Genomic DNA, 21252 nt, shown 5'->3' on the forward strand with positions numbered 1-21252 from the left:
AACACAATGCAGAAACTGAAAATAACAACAACAAAATACAGATCTAAACATGCTGGAGAGTGAAAAACTCATACTGCCAAAATATATAAATATACCACTTACAAAAAATAATCCATACAATACTATATATTTCCTACAAATATGTGTGTATACATGTATACTTACGTATATAAATCAGTGGATATGTGTGGATATATGTATGTAAGTATATAAATATAAATGGACTGAAAATATCTGAAAAGATAGACACCAAATATTAACCACGGAGAGAACAGGAAAGAACCAGGACTGTAGAAATGCTCAAGATGGACTTTAGTTTCACCAATCTTGTTAGCATTTCAAAAAGGAGAATTACTTCTGTGGGTAAAACTTATGTTTAAAAAAAGAACATTAATTCACATTTTTGCTGTCTCTTTGCGAATCAATGAATCTTTTTTGACTTTTGTACAAAACCAGAACCAAGATATATCTCCTAGAAAATTAACTATAAAACATACCCTTCTCTAAATCAAGAACTTACAGACAAGAATGTAATCAATCTGGGAAAAAAATATTAGGTTCCACCACACGAAACTGCCAACATTCTAACATTTTTGCCTTCAAAAAATGGCAATTTCATGAGTTTGACATAATAGATTTTCTTATAGCAACACTAGCATTGCAGGAAATGCATTATATTTATATATACTCTACTCCCAAAAATTTATATGAAAACTAAAATGTGTGAAAAGATAAAAGGGGGATACTATTAAGTTTTTCAAAAACATGTATGTCTCTAATTTCACCTGACCAGTTGTCAACAATATAATTATGTTTCCACATTTTCTTAAAAATCTGTTCTCTTACTTCACACACAATATTGGATTAATATTCTTTAATCCAAAAAGCACTGACTGAAGCCAAAGATTTGTAATTTTCATCTTGGTCTTAACTAATATTCAATTTATAAGCATACTTATAATTATCATTCTCAGCTGAATTTCTTTAATCTTCTACTCATTTTTATAAAATAAGAACAAGTATAATAATATACCAAGGACTGCATAAGTAATTTTTTTTTAAGATGGTAACACTTTTTTTTTTTTTTTTTTTTTTTTTTAAATTTTATTTATTTATTTATTTATGGCTGTGTTTGGTCTTCGTTTCTGTGCGAGGGCTTTCTCTAGTTGTGGCAAGCGGGGGCCACTCTTCATCGCGGTGCGCGGGCCTCTCACTATCGCGGCCTCTCTTGCTGCGGGGCACAGGCTCCAGACGCGCAGGCTCAGTAGCTGTGGCTCACGGGCTTAGTTGCTCCGCGGCATGTGGGATCTTCCCAGACCAGGGCTCGAACCCGTGTCCCCTGCATTAGCAGGCAGATTCTCAACCCCTGCGCCACCAGGGAAGCCCCAAGATGGTAACACTTTTGAAACCAAAATGTTGGATAGACACAACTAGGCAAAATCATGTTAGTTGGTAACTGAGTCTCATTTATTCATATGAAAAGCAGAGTATAATGTACAAAAATATATGTTGTATTACACAAGTCAAAAGGAGTGCTTGTAATTATAATTATTCTTATCATCACAAGATCCTAATACCAAAAATAGACTTCAGGAATTGGGTTTTACCAAAATTTGTGGCAAAGATGCAAGAAATGTCTTATTTTCTATTCTTCCTCTTAGATCTTCAATCTATCTCTCATCAATGCATTCTCCACACTGAAGATCAAAGAGGTTTCATAAACCTCTCTTTTAAAATGTCTTGATCACGTCATTCCCCTGCTTAAAATCCATTAAGTTGTACAAGGACTAAATGATGTGGTTACTCTCCATTCTTCAGTCGTACCATTTTTGCTATTTTTGCTATTGTTCTCTGTGTTCCAGGTATGCACTCTTTCTTCTTTTTACTTTAGCTTCCTTTTTTAAAAATTACATTTTGTAAACTATCATACAATAAAAGAAACTTTTTTGCATGTACAGTTCTATGAGTTTTAGCAATACATATAGAGTCATGTAACCACCACCACAACCACAATACAGAAGTTCCATTACCCCAACAGAAACTTCATCCAGTTATCACATGAATCAATAATTTATTCCTGGGCTTCCCTGGTGGCGCAGTGGTTAAGAACCCGCCTGCCAATGCAGGGGACATGGGTTCGAGCCCTGGTCCAGAATATCCCACATGCCGCGGAGCAACTAAGCCCGTGCGCCACAACTACTGAGCCTGCGCTCTAGAGCCCGTGAGCCACAACTACTGAGCCTGCATGCTACAACTACTGAAGCCCGCACGCCTAGAGCCCGTACTCCGCAACAAGAGAAGCCACCACAGTGAGAAACCCGCGCACTGCAACGAAGAGGAGCCCCCCTCACCGCAACTAGAGAAAACCTGCGCGCAGCAACTAAGACCCAATGCAGCCAAAAATAAATTAAACAAATAAATTTATTTAAAAAATAATAATAATAATTTATTCCTTTTTGTTGCTGAATAGTAATCCACTGTATGGATGTACCATCATTTATTTACCCATCAGAAAAACATCAGGTTGTTTCTAGTTCGGGGTGATTATGAATAGAACTGCTATGAACATTTGTGTAGAGATTTTTATGTGAAATTAAGCTTTTGTCCTCTAGAGTAAGTACTCAGAGGATGGTTGTTGGGTTATATGGTACTGTATGTTTAACTCCATAAAAAAGTACCAAACTGTTTTCCAAAGTGTAAAAAAAAAATCATTAAGGTTAACACCACCACGCCACCAGTGATAATAATGTTGATACTGTACTCCGCGATATAATGTAAAGACAGGGGTCCTTCACCTCTTGTAGTATTCTTCCCAAAACACTATAGTCTAAGTGTAATCATCAGAAAAACATCAGACAAACCCAACTGAGGGACATTCTACAAAATACCAGACCAGTACTATTCAAAAGTGTCAGAGCTATCAAAAAGAAGGAAAGACTAACAAATTTCACCCTGTACTACCTTTGCAACTTTTCTGCAAATTCCAAATTTTTTTTTAAAAGAAATGATTTTGATTTTAAAAGAAAATGATTTTTAAAAGAAATGATGATTTTGAACATCTTTTCATGTATTTATTTATCAACCTTATATCCTCTTTGATGGAATGTCTATGTCTTTTGCCCATTTTTAAACTTAGTTGTTTGTTTCTTTACTCTTGAGTTTTGAGAGTTCTTTATATATTCTTGACATAAGTCCTTTATTGGATATGTGATAGTCAAATATTTACTCCCACTTTGTAGCTTGTATTTTTATTCTCTTAACAGTGTCTTTCACAGAGCAAAAAGCTTTTAATTTCTATGAAGTCCAATTTATCAATTTTTTTTCTTTAATGGATCATGCTTTTGGTGTCATATCTAAGTATTCTTTGCCTAACCTCAAGTCACAAATATTCTCCCTTACGCCTTCTTCCAAGAACTTTACAGTTTCACAGTTTACATTTAGATCTATGATGCATTTTGAATTAATTGTTATATAAAGGTGTGAAGTATAAATCAAGATTCTTTTTTTGCATATGAATGCAAAGCCAACACCACTTACTAAAAAGGTCACTGTTTCTCTCCTGAATTGCTTTTGCAACGTTGTCAAATATCAACTGGCCAAAGCTCTGTCCAGCCCCTTGGATCCGTTTTCATTGCTTCCACTGTGAGGTCGTTCATCAGACCCCAGGACCCAAAATGGTGAAGCAGACTGAGAGAAAGTATGCTTTTCAGGAGGCCTTGAACCATGCAGGAGAGAAACTCCTAGTAGTCAACTTCTCAGCCACATGGTGTGGGACTTGCGAAATGATCAAGCCTTTCTTTCATTCTCTCTCTGAAAAGTATTCCAACGTGGTGTTCCTCAAAGTAGATGTGGATGGCTGTCAGGATGTTGCTTCAGAGTGTGAAGTCAAATGCATGGCAACCTTCCAGTTTTTTAAAAAGGAACAGAAAGTGGGTGAATTTTCTGGCGCCAATAAGGAAAACCTTGAAGCCACCATTAATGAATTAATCTCATCATGTTTTCTGAAGACATGACCAGTAAACATCCACTGGCTGTTTAAAACTTGTAATTTTTTTATTTACAGAAAGGAAAGGTCAAGTATAAACACTATATACCTAACTGCCATCTGATAAGTGACAATAAAATATTAACTCTACCCTTTTAAAAAAGAAAATCAACTGACCATATTTCTGTGGATCCTATTTCTGGACTATCTACTCTGTTCCAATGATCTGTGCATCTATCCCTTTGCCGATACCACACCATTTTTATTTCTGTACTGACATTCTTCTAGTACCTCCAATATGCTCCTGCATTACTTCAAGAACTTCAGATATGCTGGTTCTGTCTCCCTGCACATTCTTCCGCTCTCACCTAGTAACTCCTAACTCATCTTTCAGAATTTTAGCTTAAATGTCACTTTCTCAGGAAAAACTCTGCATCATGAAAGTCAAAGAGGTTTCAGGAGAAAGCAGAAAAAAATCAAGATGCATCGGTCCAATAGGGCAGCAGTCCCCAACCTTTTTGGCACCAGGGACTGGTTTTGTGGAAGACAATTTTTCCACGGATGGTGGGGGGGATGGTTCAGGCGGTAATGCGAGTGATGGGGAGCGGCAGATGAAGTTTCCCTCGCTCACCCGCTCCGCCGCTCACCTCCTGCTGTGTGGCCTCGTTTCTAACAGGCTGTGGACTGGTACCGGTCCACAGCCCGGAGGTTGGGGACCCCTGAAATAGGGCATCCAGTTACCAACTCAGCAAGAGTCAGAGACTACCAATGACTCTAAGAAGTTATTAGGATTTCCTAAGCTTTGTCACACCTCTGTGTTTATTTCTGTCATGACCAGCACCCCTTCTCTACCTCTTACTCCTCCTACCTTTCCCGTAAAGCGTAGCTGTAAAATCCTAAAAGCAAAAAAGGGAAAGTGTACTTATCATGCTGGCAAGTAAGGGGGAGCTGCCAATACATCACTCCACTCCTGCCCTGGATAAGTGTTGGAGATAGAAAAGATTCTCTAAGGAACAGAAGAAAGTGGATGAATTACCTAGGACTTAGGACAAGGAGAAAACTAATCTAGGTTTAACAACAAAAAGGTCCATCCCCCAACAAAAAAGCTAAGACAGTAATGAGGAAGACGCTGATCTTTGTATTAAGTAATTACAATTTAGAGAACTAGTTAGGAAAGGAAGGTTAAGACTTCTTTTAAAGAACCTCTTCCCTTAAAATGCCAAGTAGTTGACAGTAATGATTTCAAAATACTACAATCAGAAAAAAGAAAAGCAAAGTTAACTAATATTTTCTGAGCATTGTTATATGCCAGGGACTGAGATGGATATTTTATGTATGTGTTCTCATGTAGTCTTTATTAAAAAATCTGTGAAGTAGATATTATTTCTACTTTATAGAGAAAGAAATTGAGTTTATACAGCTAGATTGGTTCTATTTCCTCTTTGTTCTTATTCTCGTAATTTGTTTTTATAACTATATTCATGAAAAAATAAAGCAATGTACAAAAAAAATCTCAACTTAAATGAGAAAAGACAATTAACAGACACCAGTACTGAGATGACAAACATGTCTGAATTATCTAACGAGGATTTTAAAGCAGCTATCAGTAAAACGAACCAAAATGCAATTATAAACACTGCTGAAACAAATGGGAAAACAGAAAGTCACAGCAAAGAAACAGAAGACATAGAGAAGAATCAATGGAAATTTTAGAACTGAAAAATACAATAGCCAAAATTAAATTCAACGGATGGTCTGAATAGCAGAATGTCGATAACAGAAGAAAGAACTGATCTTAAAGAAAGTGAACTTAAACTTAAAGATCAATCAATAGAAATCATCCAGTACGAAAAAGAGAAAAAGAATAGATTGAAAAAAATAATGGAGCCTCAGGGACCTGTGGAACAATTACATAAGATCTAACATTCACATCATCAAAATCCCAGAGAAGATGAGAAAAAATGCGGGCTGAAAAATCATTTGAAGAAATAACAGATGACAGTTTTTCAAATTTGGTGAAAATCATAAACTAACAAATTCAAGAAGCTGAGCAAACTGCAAACAGGTTAAAACCCAAAGAAATCCAAACATACACACATTATAATAAAGTTTCTCAAACTAAACACAAAGAAAAAAATCCTGTAAGCAGCCAGAGAAAAACAATGCATTACCTACAGGGGAATTTCTCATCAGAAAACCATGAAGGCCAGCTGTACCAATACCAAAACAATGCATGAGTACTTCATTCCCTACTTTATTACAGTTATTCAATAAGTACAAAAAGGTACTTATGGAGGCCAGCTGTACCAATTCCAAAACAATGCATGAGTACTTCATTCCCTAATTTATTACAGTTATTCAATAAGTACAAAAAGGTTATTCACTATTGTTTCAGTTAATTACCCAGGAGGTTGAACTCTTTTCCTTACATTTGTTTACTCTATGTAAACTCTATTTTGACCTAATGGACACGACTTTATCAATGTACTTACTGGAATCTTAGTGTTGTAAATATTTTAAAAATATTCAGAGTTATTTTAGATAGGATTTAAGGTCAAATATGTAAATATTTTCCATTTTGTTATTTTTCTTTTTAATTTTGTGCTGTTTTTTTCATATAGATGTACTTACTTTTTTAGTCAATTTTTGAGTCTTCTTACTTTGGGTTACTATTTGCATAGTTTCACTAGTTTTCCAGTTTTTAAAAAGTTAACCATACATTTGCATACAGACAGGTTCAACACTAATTTTTCTAACTGCTACCTGATCACCGCAAAATTAATGAAATAATTCTACTACTTGATATGACTTTATGCTTGCTATTGTATACTAAATTCCTAAATCATATTTTCTCAATTCTAAAAATGATTTTCTTAAAATAATATTTTTAGGTTTCTGAAACTAGGAGAAGTATCAGAATTATTGTCCAAAAAATGTACCAGTAGTTAAGCAAAAGAGTAAGTTGTGATGTATGTAACTGCTTGCCCATGTGTAAACCTATGGGAAACACCTTCCCATAGAAGGTATCTGATTATCCAAATATCACCACAGCTGAATTTACTGCACAGATAAACTCACAAGCCTTTGAATTTTAAGTTAAATCTGAAAGCCTAACTGTTGCTTGAAAATGTTTTCAGAAAGCACTGAAATAAAAAGCTATTGTGATGCAAAAATTGTCTGTTGTGAGACAAGCAAGAGCAATTAAAGGCAGTAGAAATTACCCAGTCCCTCAAAATAGATCACAGAATTAGCAGAGCTGGGAGACACTGGTGTGACCAATTTACATTTTACAAAGTACTATTACCCAAGGGCTGGATATCTGTCAAAAGTTTCCAGCTGACTCAAAAAAGAAGTTATTTAATTCACAGTTTATAGAAAAACTGAAACCATGAATTTAGCCAACAAAGAAAAGCAGTTAAATTCCAAACATTTCCCATATGACTCAAAACTACACTGACAATCATAATGTATAGAAAGCAGCAACAGGTGAGGAAAATCAGCATGTCAGTATGAAAAAGGATTAGACTCACTCTTGTATTACGATTCCAAAGAAGATGGTATAGAAACTGTATGGATAAATGCATGCTTCTGTCAGTTAATTTCTAAGGATTTTAAAAATAAATTTAATGTTTCTTCTTTCTTTAAAGGATATTCAATCAATAGTATATATCACAATTAATAGTCTTAGAATTGAGAAAATGCACGTGTGTATATATGTGTGAATATATTTGTCTATGTCTATTCAGTTACTTATTTGCTCATTCATTTCTGGGTAAAGGAAAGCAAGAACAGAGAAGCAGGAACAAAACTAAAGATAATAATGAATAAAGATCAAACCCTTCCAAGATCCTAAAGGTTACTGTGATGCAGAAAAACACATGATGAAATAAATACAACCCAGTGAAAAATGACAACCAGATAGATAACTAACTAGCAAATAACATAGCCAAAAAAAAAAACTGATAAAATTAAAGGTAATAGCAAATTGAAACAGCTAAGAAAAAGTAAGTAAAAATAGCTCTTAATTCAGTTGAAAATAAGAGTATTAAGAACTTTTTAAAACTATGTAGTACCTAACCAAGATTCAGAATACCATAATTCTTGATCAACCACCCTACCACTGCAAAAGGTTCCAGAGAATGAAAGTGAGAAGGGATGTACCAGGCAAAATTGTCTGTTTATTATTATCAAAGGGTTTGGACCATAGGCAACTAGGGACTCCTCTGCCTCAGTTACAGTTAAGCCTAACACCTGAAACACTGAGAACAAGCCAAATGATTTCTTGGCTTCTTTTATTTACGTCCACATCTTAACCCACAGAAAAGAAGGAAAAGATAATCGAGTACTTCTACAAACAGCCATGATGGAGTAACAGGGATCTGATTAATCCTTCTGGTTATACAATCAAAACTGGATAAAATAAACAACAGCTTTCAGATATTGGACAACAGTCAAAGCAGGAGTGGGATCCCTGAGAAAAGGGGGAAAAAATTAGGTGAGACCTACAACTGCCTCACTTTACACCCTTGAAGCAGTTTCCAGGATGCAGGGTAGAGAGGGAGGACTTCAACAGAGCCTGGCAGTCTCAGAGAGTTGAGGAGACAGACTGACAATGTTCAGGGAAGCCAAAGCAGCCAGAATCTGGTTAAAGCGTACCAGAGAGAAGGGACCTGCAGACACAGAGCTCTGGAACTCTGTAGAGGCCTCCCCTCAAGTCTTTGACAGGTCATCTGCGAGAGGAAACTACCTAACACTGGGGAAAGGACCAATGAAAAACAAATAGGTCAAAGAAGTCCCAAAACTCATACAAGGGTAGAGATAATTTGTATTCCCACCAAGTAGAGTGAAAAGACCTCATAACGATAGGAATAGAATAGGATAGTTATACAGGTAGTTGTAGAAGTCCCAGTAAGGGACTACAGATAGAGAGGGAAACCTAGGAAACTTTGGGAGACCACTGTTAAGTTAATGATCGCTCAAGAAAGCTACTGGAACGTCGTGGAATGAAGCAGGCTTGCTTAACTATAAAGCCATAAATAAAAGCACAAGATATGCCCCAGGCCATTAGGTGGAAGAAAAATGTCACCACGCTTCTACTGACTTGAATAACTGCTATGATAATCCTAGTTTGACCTCATAAGGTCAGACACTCTCCTGACTGACACGAAGGAGGAACTAGTGATGTAAGCCCCACGTCTACTCGAAGAAGGCAGTCTTTTCCCCTCCCCCTTTCCTTTGACTATAAAATTGTAGCCCACTTAATCCTCAGGGCAGAGCTCCCTTGCCTGCCCGCTTGCATCTCTTACAAGCGTCCTATATTAATAAATCTACTTCTTGCCTATCACTTTGCCTCTCGCTGAATTCCTTCAGTGCTGAGATATAAAGAACCTGAGCCTCAGTAAGTCCAGACACCAGATGAGTGACTCTAATTAAAAGACCGTGGGTTGGAGTCCCAAACAGAGTTTTGGCCAGATTCAAGTCCCGGCCGCATGCATTCAAGTCCCAGTCTGAGTTACACGGTTTTAGTAATACATGAAACATTAAGTAAAGTCCTCAAAAAGTAGCAACTCTAAATTAGCTCAAGGAAATAAGGCTGCCTGGGACCCACCCTACCAAAGCTTCCTCAAAACAAAGTGAATCTCAAAAAAACATCAAAGTGATTTCAAAAAATTTAACTGCATGCCAAACTTAGACCAACATTATTTAAAGGAATACAACAAAATCCAACACCCAGCAACATAAAATTCACAATGACATCCAATGAAAACTTACAAGGCATATAAACTAGACGGAAAATATGACCTACAACCAAGAAACTAACAGATCAATAAAAACAGACACAGAACTACCAGATAGATGGAACTTAGCGGACAAAGATATTAAAAGAGCTACTATAAATATGCTCAACATGCTCAAGAAGGCAGAGAAAGACATGGCGATGTTAACGTGAGAAGGGTAAGATTTTTTTTAAGCCCAAATGAAACTTCCAGAAATAAAAAACACAAGATCTGAAATGAAAAATACACTGGATGGAATTAATAGCAGATTGGACAATTAATTTGAAAACACAACAATAGAAAATATCCAAAATGAAGCACAAAAAGAAAAAACAGAAAGGGAGAAAGGGAGGAAGGAAGGAAGGAAGGAAGGAAGGAAGGAAGGAAGGAAGGAAGGAGGGAGGGAGGGAGAAAGGAAAAGAAGGGGAATACCAATAATTTGTAGCAATATATCAAACAATCTAATATACATGTAACTGGGGTCTAAAAGCTAGAGGGAAGAAGGTGATAGAAAAAAATATGTAGAGAAATAATAGGCAAACATTTTTCAAGCCATAAACCCACAGAACAAAGAGGCTCAACAGAATACAGGAAAGATAAACAAAGAAAACCACACTTAGAAATATCATCATAATCAAACTGTTGAAAACCACTGATTAAGAAAAAATGTTAAAAGTTGACAGAGGTAAGGAAAAAGACTCATTATGTACAGAAAAACAAAGACTTCTCATTGGAAACTATGCAAATGAGAAGTCAGTGTAGTGACACTGCTAAGTACTGGAAGAAAAAAGTCAACTTAAAATTCTATATCCAGGGCTTCCCTGGTGGCGTGGTGGATAGGAATCCACCTGCCAATGCAGGGGACACGGGTTCAAGCCCTGGTCCAGGAAGATCCCACATGCCACGGAGCAACTAAGCCCGTGCTCCACAACTGCTGAGCCTGCGCTCTAGAGCCCGAGGGCCACAACTACTGCAGCCCGCACCGCTGGAGCCCCTGCTTCGCAACAAGAGAAGCCACCACAATGAGAAGCCCACGAACCGCAAGGAAGAGTGGCCCCCACTCACTGCAACTAGAGAAAGCCCATGTGTGGCAACAAAGACCCAACTCAGCATAAATAAATAAATAAATAAATAAATAATTCTATATCCAGTTAAAATATATTTCCAAATGACTATGGAAATGTTTTTAGACAAAGGCTGAGAAAAATCCATTATAAGGCATGCACCTTTTTAAAGAAATGTGCTTTAGGCAGAAGGAAAAGAATATCAGATCAAAATTTGGATCTACATGAATATCAGATCAAAATGTGGATCTATACAAAGGAATGAAGAGTACTAGTAACACTAGTAAATATATTAATAGATATAAAAGACATCTTTGTCTAAGGTTTTAATTTCTGGGTTTGCTTTTTTTTTTCCTCAATTGTCTTAATTTCAAGAAAAATCTGTGCTTACAGTGGAAACTAAAAAACTAATCCCCTGAAAGAATCTCACTCCCATGAAGTAACCACTGTGAAGATATTCATAACATTAATTGGGCATATTTCCATCTTTTATAAACTATTTCTCACCATAGGAATTATATGTTCCTTGAAAGCTAGAAAAGACTCACTGGCAAAATAATTTGGCCCCAGAACCAATTTTTTGAGAAAATTCCTCGAACTTTTCTTCCATGGTTTTCTGGGTTACCCAGATTTTCTTCTTCTTAAAGTAGTTTGGGCATTTAATTCATTTCAGAGAGATTTCAAATAAATTGGCTTATGGTTACTAAATAGAACTCTCTTATAATTCTAAAAATCTCTTTTCTGCTTTTATGTCCTGTTTATTCTTTCTTACTTTGGTTTTCTATCTTTTCCTTGATAAAATCAGTCAGATATTTACTTTGTTTTTTAACCTTAAGAAGTAGCTCTTAGATTTTTTTAATTCTACAGTTTGTTTTTCAGTTCATCTGTTTCTGCTTTTATCTTATTTATATCCTCCCTTTCTCCCAGGCACTAATTTTGTTGGTTTTATTTGTTGTTTTACTAAAATCTGAGGTTGAGTACATTTCTTTTTCAAAAATCAATTTTCTAAGGTCAATATCAGTCTTTGCCTGAGTCTGTATTTAGTTTGCTATATAATCAGTTATTGTATACTTGATCCCCTGGTTGATTCAACATGATTTAAGAACATTTTCTGTTTGATTTTTCCAAGTGGTTGGAGTAGCGCATTTTAAACTTCTGTTATGGTGAGAGATTGGACATGTCTAGTTTTAGCTTTTCTGGAGTTTACTGAGGTTTTCCTTCGTGGCTTAACCTAAATTTTTTTTTTTTTTTAATGTTGCACAGTCAACTGGAAAAGTATACTTAATCCGAAATTTAAATGAAAGCTTTATAAGTAACTAAATAAACCACGTTACAAGCAATACAGGTCTTACACTATACTTAAGGCTTTCAATTTTTACTAGCATGAAATGCATCCATATATGAAGAGTAAGGACAGAAATTCTCAATCTTGCACCTAACCTAATTTTAGTTTACACTGCTAGACCTGTAATAGGCAGAGTGTTTCTTAATAATGTAAGGAATTTCTAATTCTAAGGAATTAGAAAAAATTCTCGAAAATATTCTCGAAAATTCTCGAAAATATTAATAGCTATTTAAATTCATTTCCATGTTCATTTTTAATTGAAGAAGGAAGTTAAAGTGATAAAAATACTTGAAAGTCACTCCATATCAAACGCCATTTCAAAACCAATAAGGCATCCCTCCTTCTGTAAAACAGTAAAATGTGATTTGACTAGCATGTTAGAGCTATGACTTTTCTTGTATGAGACACTATACTCCAACTAATAATTAGTGACTACAATAACTTTTCAGGAGCCCTAGCATATCATAAAATTATACTGAACTAGCAAAATCCCTAAATCCCTGGTTTTCCCAAATCTACGCTTTTGCAGCTTGTTTAAACTAGAATTCGCTTTCCTTTTCAATTCTGATTAAAAATCAGTTTCTGAACTCAAGCTTTTGGTTTCACTCCAAGATGAAGAGATGGAGGAATCCTGGCTCTCCTGTGAGTTAATTTCAAAGTACACCTTATTAAGATTCATTTTCCTCCTACAAAAAAATTTTTTTTGGTGTTTTATTTTGCTATGCAGAGTTTTTTATTTGCATACGTATATGTGTAATAACAGTTTACACTTCACAGGGTTACTAGGATAGTATCTGAAAATATATATTTAAGTGTCTATCACATTGCCTGCTGCACAGTAAACACTAAATATTAGCTATTATTATTATTATTATTATTACATTTTTGTTTTCTCCTATCAGCTTTCTTTTCTCTTAAATTCACTGATCCCATACTCTGTAACTGACCACTTTAGCTATGCCTCCTAAGATCATCTTCAGAACAATAAATGGCTCAATGCCTTTACCAACTAACTGATGACAGATGTTAAACTGAGCACCTCTCAACTGTGCTTAATCTTGCATATCACCTTTTGGTTTCCATAGCATCCAGGTGTAGTTTGGAGAGTATTTCATCTTTCCACATCTCTCCACTCAAAGCTTTCATGATCAGATAGAAGAGTGAGTTTCCACCACACACATTTATTTTATTCTTCAAAAAATATGTTTTATTTCTTACCAATAAACTACAGCCCATAAAAGCAAAACAGTCAAGTAATTGGTTATTCAATTTCAATAGCTGTGCCATTCAATAATTATATTGAATAATTATATTCTGTTATTTGGAAAATGAAAGAAATTCTTGTGCCTCTACAACCTTCAGTTTCCAAATAGTTTAATATAATTTTCAAAAATACCATTAAAGATATGTTAAAAGGTTGTTTCAGTTTATTGCTATACAAAATAACAAGCACTTGGGATGGAGGGAGGAAGGCAGCGAAGGACAGAAAAACAGCACAACTTTCAACTAGCTACACCGAGTTTTCAGATGGTCACCTTCCACAAACTTCAGGAAAAGGTTATCTGTAATTATGACCCATCTCTTTCTCTTGAGGGTGAAACCAAAAATTGTCCTCCTTATTGAAGCCTATATGCCTCCTTTCATGAAGCTTAGCTATCTTACTACATCATAATGTATTTTGCTGCTGGCCAAAGAGAAATGTAAAAATCCCATGGAGTTGGGACAAGTTACATTTTCCCCTAAATTGTTCCTACCTCACTCCCTAGTAGAGAAGTATTATTTTGGCATCCAACTCTCTCGGTAATCTTTCTCAAACTGAGAGACTAGTATAAGCAAGTGCCTTACAGAGAACACAGAGATACTCATTAAATGACCACAGCACATTATCATCAGTTTTTCCCCCATGTCCCAGGCCTCGGGCTTCTTAAAGTAACTAAGCCATATTTGCCTCTCCCCATTTAAAAAATTAATTAAAGAAATAAGAACAATTTTTAAACAAAACTGTGAAGTAGCTTTCTCTTAAACCAAAAGGCATATTTACTAGATATATGTTATGTGCTAGACAGTGTGCTAAGTGCTTCCCCTGATTTTATCTCATGGAAACCATGTAAAGTCAAATGAGAAGTAATTGTATGACAGGTGTGGGGGTCGGGGGAAGAAGATCAAAGAGTCACAGAGAAATTCAGCAAATAGGACCAATGGAATCAACAAGTAACTCAAAGTCAAACGGACCAGGAATAGGCTGCTTGCAGATCGGGAGATAAATCTAATTTTGAAAAAAAAACTAGAAGCTGTTACTATACATTTTATTCTTTCTTTTTTTAATTGAAGTATAATTGATTTACAATGTTGTGTCAGTTTCAGGGTACAGCAAAGTGATTCAGATATATATATATATATATATATATATATATATATATATATAAAATATGTATTCTGAATATAAAATACATATATTTTATATACAATAGTGTGTATCTGTTAATCCCAAACTCCTAATTTATCCCCCACCCCACCTTTCCCCTTTGGTAACCATAAGATTGTTGCCTATTTCTGTTTTGTAAATAAGTTCATTTGTATCGTTTTTTTTTTTTAGATTCCACATATAAGTGATATCATATTTGTCTTTGTCTGACTTACTTCACTTAGTGTGATAATCTCTAGATGCATCCCTGTTGCTGCAAATGGCATTATTTCATTCTGTTTTAAGGCTGAGTGGTAGTCCAATGTATATACATACCACACCTTCTTTATCCATTCCTCTCTAGATAGACATGTAGGTTGCTTCCATGTCTTGGCAACTTTAAATAGCGATACACTTTATTCTTTGGCTTCTAGCTTCATACTAAGTCAATTCTTAGTTTCTTGGTGAGTATCTTGTATTTATAAAGGAGTAAATTTGACTGGACTCTGGATTCACTAAATATTAAGACAACTTCCAAAATCAAAATTACAAATGAAAACTGGTATTTAAAAGTTTAAATTCTAGCCAGTACACTAAAACGAACAAAAGAAATAAAAGGTACAAGGATTAGAGTGGAGGGGTTAAATAAAAAACTTATAAGGAGATATAAAAATCAGAGAAGCACAGACTCTAGGGCTAGAATGCCTGGATTCAAATCCCAGCTCTGCCACATACCAGCTACGCAACGTTGGGCAAGTTAATGTCTATTTCACTGGAGCTCTTCCAAGGACCTAATGGGTTAATACGCATAGGTGCTTAAAATAGAACCTGGTAAACAGTAAGCACTATATAGTAAAACTGTCATTTGTGGACAATATGATTTTGTATATATAAATCCCAAAAGACTCAAGAAATTATTAGAAATAAAAATTCGGCAGGTTGCTAAATACACATAGTTCAATTGTATTCTTATAAGCCAACAAAGAGAAAATGTAAATTTCTGGACCTTTTTCTTATGGAAATTTTCAAAAAAGCTTAGAGAATAATATCAAGAATTACACCACCACCACCCCACCCTCCAACACCACAAGTGCCTAGCTTAAACAATGATCAACTCATGGCCAATCTTGATTCATCCCCAGCCACAGTCTTCCCTCTATTTCAGATAATAAAGCAGATCCCAGACAAATCCTTGCATCCATCAACACTTCAATATGTATCTCTAAAAGATAATGACTCTTTTTCAATATAACTACATGCTGTTATCTATCACACCTCAAAATTAACAATAATTTCTTAATATAAAATATCCAGTGTTCAAATTTCCCTGATTATTTTATAAATATTTATTTATTAAAATCTGGACCCAAATAAAGTCCAAACATTGCTATTAATTTCAGTTTTCTTCCTTCTTTTCTCTTTTTTTGTTCCTCACAATTTATTTGTTAAAAAAAACCAAGTTGTGTGCCCCAAAGACTTCCCCATAGTCTAGATTCTGCTGACTGCATCTCTATGGTATCATTTCACTTGTTTCCCTGTCTTCTATGTTTTCTGTAAATTGGTAGTTGGAGCCACAGGCTTGATCAGATTTAGTTTCAAATTCAATTTTTTTGGCAACGATACTTCACAGAAAGGATTGTGAACTTTCATTAAGAGAAACCTAATGTCCGACTGTCTCTCTTCCTGTGATGTTAGCAGCCACTGATGATCTTTGCTTACGTCCTGGAATTCATTATGAAATGGTAATGTTCTATTTATCACCCCTTAACTGTAAATAGAATACTAGTAACTAGAATACACCTGAGAAAAGACACTTCTTTTCCTCAACTACTGGTCACATTCAGGTATAGCTGGTTTCTTAGCATACTCCAAAGAAAATGAATGAGTTCTTTAAAGTATCATCATGAACTCATCAGTTTAAACATATCGGATGTGATTGATTATATATTGCAGTTATACTTACTAATGCTCAAATTGTCTCATCTTTGGCCAGACAGAGCCCATTCAATTAAGCACCTTCGTTGTTTTGCCACTCCCTATGATCACTTCCTTGCAAGATGTTCAAGGCCCCAGCTCTGGAACCAGCTTTAGCCATAAGCTGCTTTCCATTTCAACTAGCTCCTTTCTTATTCTTTATTTCTACTAAACTAAAAATGCCTAATTCTTAATTATAAATCAGCTGTGTTATATTGAATACGTTCTGGATATTATGATTGAACATGGACCCAGAAATTACAGAAATATTTCCTTCTCAAGTCTACTTTCAGCATTCCATTCAATGTCCAAAAAAGAGCATATCCCACTCAAAACTGGATGTTAAATGCTTCAGTTTGAGAGACTGGAGCAACAAGATTCCTAATATATTCTCTGCCGGCATTTTGGCTCTGGAAAGTATTTCTTCATGTTCTATTTCAAAATTTAGATGTGGTTTTTAAACATGTACGATAAAAATTCACTGGTTTTTTTTTCTTTGATAACCCAATAAAATCATCAAGTGTGGGGAAATGGTCAAACTCTTAGATATGAATTATTTTGTATCATAATTCAGACTTTTATAAAATTCTTATACCTCATCCTTAACATTGAAACTCATGATACTGTGAATATGAAGTTATAAGTTCTGACTATTTGAAAAAGTAAATGTAAGTTTATGCCTCCTTGAAATCATAGAAATGGCATTATCAGTGGTAAAGAAACATTCTTCTTATTTTACTAAAAAACAAATTAACAAACATGTAAAGCCCTGTCACCCTACACAGCTAGCATACATCGCTGTGGAAAAGCAGGATCCTATATTTGCTAACCATTTCTTCCCAAAATCCTAAAAAGACACGGTGTTAGTGGCCAAAAACTGCTTACATCCACAATTTTTACTGTTTTTTTTCAACATTAAATCACAACCAGAAATCACATTATTAAATGCCAATTTTTCTCTCTGGAAAAAAGCAGGATATAAATTTATATCTTGGTGCAATTCCTTTTATTCACAGACCAAGTGCACCCTCTCCTACAGCTAAAGTTGTTGGGCTTTGATCAGAGGAACCAATGCAACTTTTCCAGACAACAATGGCTTAAAAAAACCAACCAATCACCACCACCAACAGCAACAATAAAACAAAATATCAACAAAAAACTCTTCTGTTAGTGTGGATTTCTCAGTGATTAAACAGTAACACATCTCTATGAAGTGCTGGTATGTCCTCAGCACATCAGTGCTTTCATCCAACTGAAAAACAAAAAATTCTGCTAGCATGCACATGACAGTAACTGCTTTTCCAGATGGTATGCTTTTGATAAGGGATTTTTGCCAAAAGCTCATTTTACTTTCTCTCCAAGCATAATATTTGTCGTTAAGTTTGAAACTGGTTTGACAAGCTTCTCAGTAGTAGTGTGAGTTGACCTGTTTTTTGCTAGGAGAAGGATAACTGTGAATGATACTTCAGTAGTGTGGTCTTCTCTATCTTTAGCAACAATGTGCATTAATCTAACACTGAAAAGCATCATTTTATATAATTTTATACACTTTTTTCATTTTTCATCAAAAGTCTAAAAAGTAACTATTAAAGAAAAGGAAACTAAGACAAATATTAATTCAATTCCTCAGGGTAGCATGAAAGTAGAAGAGCCAAAGCTTGTGCTCTTTCCATCACACTACAGAGAAAATCATGGTGGCAAGGGAATACCTACCTATTCCCTCAATATACCTTGTTGAAATGTTTTCAAATGTTTTTGTGAGTCCAAACAAAATATATTTTAAAGGTACTATTTTAATTTAATGTAAACTATAATCCAAGACATCACCTTACAAATGTTCTAGGGCCTTAACTCAGGTACTGATTTTGTTTTGTTTTAATCCCCCTTCCCAAAAAAACAAAATCCCACTATCTCAAAATCTTAAAATCCTCTCAAAAAGTTTTTAAGAAAATATTGTCAAAATGTATTATATAAAACTTCTGAGCACAAGGTTGTGAAATTTTGACTTCATTTTTGAAAGGGAAAATGACAAATATTAGTTTGCAAATGCGCGGGGCAATATAAGAAATTGATGAATTAGAAATCCCTAATTTAAGGATTTAAGAAACCTAATTTGGTTATATGGCACTTTCACAAGCAGAACCATAAATGGGTAACAACCACAACCAATCAGTCACCAAATTCAATTGATCAGAATTTCCTACTCTCTTTTTGTTGACATCTGAATATAGAACTTAACTATATTACTTAGAAAGGAATACTAAACTATGATTTTATGTGCTCATTTCACAATTGTTTTTTTTTCTTTTTAATTAATTTATTTATTTCTATTTTATTTTTGGCTGCATTGGGTCTTCGTTGCTGCGCACGGGCTTTCTCTAGTTGCGGCGAGCGGGGGCTACTCTTTGTTGTGGTGCGTGGGCTTCTCATTGAGGTGGCTCCTCTTGTTGCGGAGCACGGGTTCTAGGCGCGCGGACTTCAGTAGTTGTGGCGCAAGGGCTTAGTTGCTCTGCGCCATGTGGGATCTTCCTGGACCAGGGCTCAAACCCATGTCCCCTGCATTGGCAGGCAGATTCTTAACCACTGCGCTACCAGGGAAGCCCTCATAATTGCTTTTAAATGGTTTTCAGATGAGAGTATTTAGCCTCCCTAGCCCCAGAGTAAACATTCTGAGTGAAAGATGTCTTCAACTTCATTCATAATGAAGTTATAGAATAATTTATATCCTTCCACATATTTAGACTTATTCTTTGCAAAGCCTGAACATTCAACTAATGTTGTTAAATGAAAGTAAGAAGCAAAGATATCTTTAAAAAATAAGGGAGGGACTTCCCTAGTGGTCTAGTGGTTTAGAATCCGTCTTGCACTGCAGGGGATGCCAGGGAACTAAGATCCCACATGCCACGGGGCAACTAAGCCCGTGTGCCACAACTAGAGAGCCCGTGTGCCGCAACTACAGAGCCCACGAGCTCTGGAGCCCGCACACCACAACTAAGAGCCTGCACGCTGCAACAAAAGATCCCATGTGCCGCAACTAAGACCCGACACAGCCAAAAAATAAAGTACATCCAAATTTTTTAAAAAGGGAAATGATTCTGGTAATAAGTCAAATTATATATTTAATCATCATTACCATTTGATTCAAAATGACACCAAAAAATTTTTGAAAAGCACAATATACCTGCTAGCTGCCAGAGAAGTTTTAAAACTTCTCATCAAAACAGCCTCTTTTTCATCTGCTATTTGATTTGAGGTAACTTTTCTTTGGCAAAAACTGCTCAATTATACCACGACCTTCTAGAAAATAATCCATTTATTTTAACTGAAGCAGTCTTAGGTTTTCCAATATGGATTCTTATATTTTAGAATTTACTGTTTTAGGTTTTCTTCTTCCAAAACAGAATAAAATGAAATTTAAAATCCAAGTAATAAGTGATACATTTTTCTCAGATTTTCATCTTCTCTATAATCTAGCAAAATTAATTTACAAACCTCTATAATGTATACAGAGAACCAACCAACTCTGACTGTCCCTAAAAATAATTATCTTTCCATACTTTCTGCCTATTTGGAAAAATACAATTAACACGAAATTATTTTGTTTTTAAATAAACACCAAACTAACTGTACCCTCTTTGAAATTTATATGTGTTTTAGAAAAATAGAGACCACTATGTTTTCTGTTGATACTATGTTTCCTTTGATTGTTTTCAATTGTCTTATGTAGTCTTTAAAGTGGACAGCTACCCAATGATTTGGAAGTATCATTTGACTCTTTAATTACATGCCTGGTTTTTCTGATCTAAGTGAAACTAACCCGTCAGATCGCCGAGGTCCTTTAGAAACAGTCTACCGGGAGTATAAGTGACATTTCTTGGTGAATAGAAAACTCTTAACAGTAAGTTTAGGAAAACAGGAAAGAGAGGTTTCCAAACTAAAGGACAATCACTAAGATCTCTTGTATCCTGTAAGCACACTTGGTTAGAGTGCTGAATTCAACTGCTCATCTCAGAGGGTCATGACATAAATAAAATAATTATTAAATTGACATTTATTTATTCCAGTTCTTCTATACTGAGTGTTAATCTGCACTCAGTGTTACTTCTTTTTTTAATGAACATTTTGATATATTTTCTTACATTTGTGTTTCTTCTTTTTTTTTAAATAAATTTATTTACTTTATTTAGTTTTGGCTGCTTTGGTTCTTCCTTGCTGTGCGCAGCTTTCTCTAGTTGCGGTGCGCAGGCTTCTCATTGCAGTGGCTTCTCTTGTTGCGGAGCATGGGCTCTAGGCGCGTGGGCTTCAGTAGTTGTGGCACGCGGGCTCATAGCCGTGGCTGGTGGGCTCTAAAGTGTAGGCTCAGTAGTTGTGGTGCACGGGCTTAGTTGCCCTGCGGCATGGGGGATCTTCCCGGACCAGGGCTCGAACCCATGTCCCCTGCACTGGCAGGCGGATTCTTAACCACTGCGCCACCAGGGAAGTCCGTTATATTTCTTATAATTGAAATATTTTCCTAATTATAAGGATGACTTCCCTTTAAAATCTGAATCTCTTCTCTGATTTGGGGGAACGTGTGTGTGGGGGGTGGACTCTTCCCTAAAAGCTAACCATTCTAACATAAAAACTTTTAAACTTATGAAATCTATATAGATAGAAATCAGCATTATAAAATGACTGCCAAGGAGTCAAATTAAAGTAAAACT

At 35.5% G+C, this 21252-nt stretch overlaps 1 protein-coding gene and 1 pseudogene across 12 annotated transcripts in view; one reads left to right on the top strand and one right to left on the bottom strand.

The window, feature by feature from the left end:
- Nucleotides 1–21252, bottom strand: part of NCOA1 (nuclear receptor coactivator 1) — a 259310-nt gene that overhangs the window by 175679 nt on the left and 62379 nt on the right. The window lies entirely within an intron of this gene.
- Nucleotides 1393–21249, top strand: LOC309612117 (thioredoxin pseudogene; annotated as a pseudogene). Its single transcript has one exon. The product of its transcript is annotated as a thioredoxin pseudogene (transcript).

This window comes from Balaenoptera borealis (genome assembly GCF_965194805.1).
Source record: "Balaenoptera borealis genome assembly, chromosome: 15".
Classification (NCBI taxonomy): domain Eukaryota; kingdom Metazoa; phylum Chordata; class Mammalia; order Artiodactyla; family Balaenopteridae; genus Balaenoptera; species Balaenoptera borealis.